This window comes from Montipora capricornis, chromosome 1 (genome assembly GCF_036669925.1).
Source record: "Montipora capricornis isolate CH-2021 chromosome 1, ASM3666992v2, whole genome shotgun sequence".
Lineage (NCBI taxonomy): Eukaryota > Metazoa > Cnidaria > Anthozoa > Scleractinia > Acroporidae > Montipora > Montipora capricornis.
Genome location: NC_090883.1, coordinates 25,070,813 through 25,076,054, shown reverse-complemented (window position 1 = coordinate 25,076,054; position 5,242 = coordinate 25,070,813). Strand labels below are relative to the sequence as shown.

General features: G+C 37.8%; 1 long non-coding RNA gene across 1 annotated transcript; it reads right to left on the bottom strand.

Moving 5' to 3' along the window:
• Nucleotides 1-722: 722 nt before the first annotated feature.
• LOC138052679 (uncharacterized) lies at nt 723-3,595 on the bottom strand. Its single transcript, XR_011133132.1, has 2 exons — nt 2,543-3,595; nt 723-1,365 (listed from the first exon to the last, which is right to left on the bottom strand). It is a non-coding gene; the product is annotated as an uncharacterized lncRNA (long non-coding RNA).
• Nucleotides 3,596-5,242: the final 1,647 nt, after the last annotated feature.

Sequence of the window (5,242 nt, the reverse complement as noted above, 5' to 3'; positions counted from 1 at the left end):
ATCAGTCAAAATTGATTTTAAAATATTTATGAAAGTCATATAGACTACTGCACGACTGATATTCGAGTTGTTTTATCAGTCGTGCATTAGTCTACTTGACTTTCATAAATATTTTTCAAGCATTAGTGAAAGTAACATGGCGACAAAAACGCCGGCGAAAATTTTCAGGCCGGCAAAAGAATAGCACATTTATTTCCAAATCATCATGAAACGTCAAAGAGAGGTGAGCGGGAGAGTGGAAAAGCTCTGGAAAAGGTAGCTGATCGAGTAGTGGTTTGGGAAACTCGAGGACAAAGCGTTGCATAAATTTAATGGTGCTGTTTTTTTCAAATGTTTTTAGTACTCTACGAACTTAAGTTCAAAACGTATGCATGTTTTTGAAGTTCTTTTCTCTTATTTTCGTGAAAATAGAGCAGAATAGTATGTTCGTCCTCGTCCGCTTGAATAGTGCGGACCTGCGTAGAAGCAGTCAGAAGATGAGCACCATCTAAATGAAGATGACGTCTACTTGAAACTTCCTTGCTATGCTCGAGAAAGTTTTTTTTTTACTGGGTTGCCAGTGTAGCAATCCCAGTCGGGAAATGTGTAATATTTCTCCGGTTTTTTTTTTCTTTTTTTTTTTCCTGCCTGTCACTCCCCTGCGTGGCGCCTTTGTGCATAGAATATTCTTTGCGTATTTTGTTAGGTTTGAGGGGGCTGGCGTAAAGCGTATGTTTCTCTGGTGCACACAGGAGAACATTTAATTAACCAGCAATGGCGTCGAATTATATTAAGTTCGCTCTCTTACTTTCGGACTGCAGAGACTATTTCAGCTGATCCAACAAAGTCGCGTAATAAATTATTTGATATCAACCAGTAATCCAACCGACAAAAAATCCTTGGAGATTGTTTACTCCATGTGAAGCTTTTTGTGTCCGCATGTTTGATTCTCGAAATATCTACTAGGTCTAATTTACTTGAAAGCTATCAATACAAGAGGTGACTAGTTTCCTTTTGGTAAATATTCCTCCTTTTATATCGACTAGCGGGTTAAGTGGACAATTTAAGTCTCCTCCCGAAATAATATTCAGAATCTAGATTTTCGTTTCTCAAGATAGAGAGTAAATTATCAAAAACTTCACCAAGTCCTTGTCTTTGTTTGTTGCATATACATTTATCAGTACATGAGTTTTCTCTTGGATTTGAGCTTTGAGAATAATGTAGCGCTCCAGTGGATCTAAGATCTTACGATAGATGGTGCAGTCAACCGCATTTTGTATCAAAAATTGAAACACCACGTGAGTTAGAACAATCGTGGCAAGTTATCGCCTCTGCGCTCCATTCATTTTTCTAGTGGTTATCTGTTGCTATGGTGGAATGTGTTTCCTGTAAAAAAAAAAAAACAAAGTCGGCATTACGTTTTCGGCACCAGAGAAAGATGGTTCTTTTCCGGAAATTACTCAAACCTTTTACATTTAGTGAAATTAACTTGAAAAATAATTGATGTTCAATTGCAATTCACTGTGTGTCCGTGGAATTGTAGAAATAAGGAACAATAGGAGAAAACGGAGGTATAAATTAGCATAAAATTAGGTCTAGGTTGCAAAAAAGAAACGTGTTTAAAACACAAAATATGGTACCAGCTACGCATAAATTAAATACAGTAGAAAAATAAACAAGATAACTAAAACGGACATAAAAACAAACTTCACTGCCCCTAAAAAGGAACAGTGATAAGAGAACACACAGAGCACCACAGGTACAGGACATATTCCAATTATTCCTACACATCTGGGATACCAATGCGAATAGGTTAAAAAGGAACTAACCTTTCTGAATCTCTTAATTCTACGTTAAAGTTCTCCTGACCAAAAGCTGTGTTTGTTATTATCTCGGAAGTTCTGCTCTGAAGTGTACGGTCACTATGGCATAAAGTTTGTTATTAAATTTTCAACCTCGGTTAATGTTCTGATTGGTTTACTCAATCTAGTTTATCAGCTCATATACCTTAGTTTGACCTTATACGGCAATTGATTGCGCTAGCGTTGCTAAGCGATTTTTTTTTTTCGCCGGAAAGCGAAATTTCTCTCAAAATAAAGCGAAAAAAAAAATCAAAAACCTTTTTTGTAGAAAGTTTGGATCAATTCCAACTTTTAGAAGTACGCAAAAAGGCAAGAAATGAATTTGTGATAAGCATGTGTCTGTCTGACCACCAGATATTCGACAACATCGCATCTTCAAGTTTTTTCGATTTCGCTCGGATTTTCTCGCTTTTTTCGCTCGTATTTCACACTTTCAAACTTTTGGAGTTTAAGGAATTTAACAAAACAATTATTCCATTCGCGCTTGTTGGATACGAGACTGGTAATAGCCAACTCGGCGTTATGCGCCTCGTTAGCTATTTACCACCTCAACATATCCAACGCGCGCTCATGGAATAATTGTTAATTAGTAATTAGACTTGTTATTCTCCGTCGATAATTTTTGTTTTGTTAGTTATCTTTAAGATCCTCAGGGTCATCTGTTACGTTATCCTTTTGCTCTCCAATGCAGAGTAACCTACCGACCACGTTTGTTTGAAGACCTTCATCTCTCGCTTTAAACATTGCCTTTATTAGTTTTCTTCGTTCTTCTTGTAGCGGCATTCGCATAATCAGCAGTGATATAGGCGTCACGATACCTTCTGCTATCTTTAAGCGCTTGTTTCCTGCAAAAATAAAACACGGTCCCTGTCTTCTCGGCAGACTGCAAAGCGGACGATTATTGGTCGATTTTTGTTTTCTTTTCGCTTGCCGATGCGATATGAACTGCTTGAAATGGTGTCCATTTGTAATGATCCTCTTCTCCAAGATGTCGAGAATAACTTGTTTAGACAATTGAGCAGCACTTTCGTCGTTTGACTCTGCATGGGACACTGTGGAATTTGAAGTTCTCACTCCCAGTGTAATCTTCAAGCTCGATGATTTTTTCTCTCTCTTCTTTGAGCTCTGCTTCAATGGTCTTTTTTAACAGCGATCGTAATCCTTCCATCTCCTCTTCCTGTGCCTTTTTAGTGTCTTTGAGAGCCTCTGCTTCTTCCTTCAGATCTTCAACAGTTGCCCATAATTCTTCGACACTTTTTTCTACGATTTTAACATTCTCTTTTACTGTTTGTATTTCGTGTTTCATCTCTTGCCTAATAGCGCTTAGCTCCTCGTGTAGCTTTCCAAAATTACTTTCCATTGTTTCCGTCAAGTTCTGGATTAAATCCTGTAAAGAACCTATATCTCGACATCTTCTTTCAGTCGGACATTTTAACTTTCTTCAATTCGGCTGGCGAAGTTGCTGAACTTGAGCTTGAACCTCTTTGGTCCCTTTTATGTTTGGTCATTCCTTTCATCTGTTGATAATGTCTCAATCCGGAAATAGTGGCAGATTCAGGCAAAGTTTAATTTCCCTTCTTCAGTCGCTCTACATAGGGACGTGTCTTACCGCCATGACAGTTGATCCCAGATCTTCAAGAATGCAACATGGTGGTAAAGCCCAATTGCTTTAATTAAAACGCCGATTTTACTACAAGCAAACAAAATTTCTACAAGTCTCAACTCATTTGCAAGATCTAGCAACCTTGTCCATATTCGTGCATGCTGCAATATTTTTAAAGTTAAATTATTCATAATTATGTTAAGTTCAAATGTTTAGGGTTAGTGACAAGTTGCCGTGACAAAGAAAACCCAGACAGACGAACAAGAAGTATGCTAATGATTTTTTAGTCGAATGCTACTTTCAGAGAAATGTATACAGATATTGTTTATCTTTATTTTTTTTAAAATTTAATTCAATATTTTTCCAGGGGTATCCAATTTAGCAAAGCTTGTTTAAATCGAGCCCTGACACAACACAAAAACAAGGACATTAAAACATTAAAAACTTGACAAAGAACTCATAAAGGCAAAATATACCGCAGGCGATACTGTTTAAGATAGGGCTTTAGTTTGATTTTAATTGATGCCATTCGAGTGACGTCTCGTGAATACAACGCCTAAACAACGCTTCTTAGTTTAGTTGTTATTCACTTCACACGACCGCAGAGTTCTCAAGTTTTGATTCTTATCCTTGGAAAAAAACTGTAGAGAAAAAAGGTAAATTTTAATGTCTTTTCTTGTTGCCAGCTTGATGTAGAAATTGCATGATCTCTCGCTGTTAGCCTCCTCCAGGCGACCTCTTCACCATGTGGAATTATTGGAACGCCGAGGATTGGCAACGATCGAGTTTCTTCAAAATAAGAAAAAAGGATCAGAACTACCGAATGAAGCCAAACCTTTCTGTACTTGAGTTGAAGTGTATACCGTTCCTCGTGAATTTATGATAAGTAGCGGAGACGTTGTATTAATTTTTTTCGTCCCGCAGCACTGCATTTATACAACGACTCTTCACGGACTGTATCGAAACGGCCAGTTTACATCCACTTGAATGTATTGAAAGGCTCACGCGCCACTTACTTGTTATAAACTGCTCAAACAAAATGAATGTTCAAGTATCCAAGCGAGTCAACCACGAGTCCGAGCCAATTTCTGTTTACATTTTTATTTTGCTCCGAAAAATATAGATTTGAAATAAAACATTTAGGAAACAGAAAGCATGTACCTTGTTTCTATCGAGTTTTACAAATCCAGGGGGTAGGATGAAAGCTGAGATAAGCGCAGGCCTGATGGCCACTTAGCTCATATGCAGACTTTACCCTTTTACTTTAATTAAAGCAGTATCGAACATGCGCCGTAAGATAGTTAGCAGAAAACTGTGCTTTCAAACGTAGTATACAAAGACGTGAATTCAATAGTCCACCCTGGCTCATAGTGTGAGGAAAGGTGGCTTCGCCCCGTGAATACCTGTGAGTTGGTGTAGTCGAGTTTGCACGTAAGCGAGTTGACCGGATACCCGCCTGGTCATTTCAATTTACAATGTTGTAAAGCAATTGATTGATGCCTTAGCGTTCACCATCTAGTTATGGCGTACTTTGTAAGTTTGAAGAGAACTCAAGAAACTAGAGTTGCCCTCGTACTTGCTCGAAAATTTCACAATTCCCAAATATGAAATTTTGAAATCGGATAAATCGGAAATCTTTACAAGGATTGAAAAGACTAATATTTCCTTTCCGTCAAGCCGCATTATTAGAAGACTGACTTCAGCCAAAACCGTGCAATGTGTAATGTGATCTTGCCTATCCTCCACCAAGGAGATAAATAAGTACTCGAAAAAAATATTACAATAATACAAAGTATTC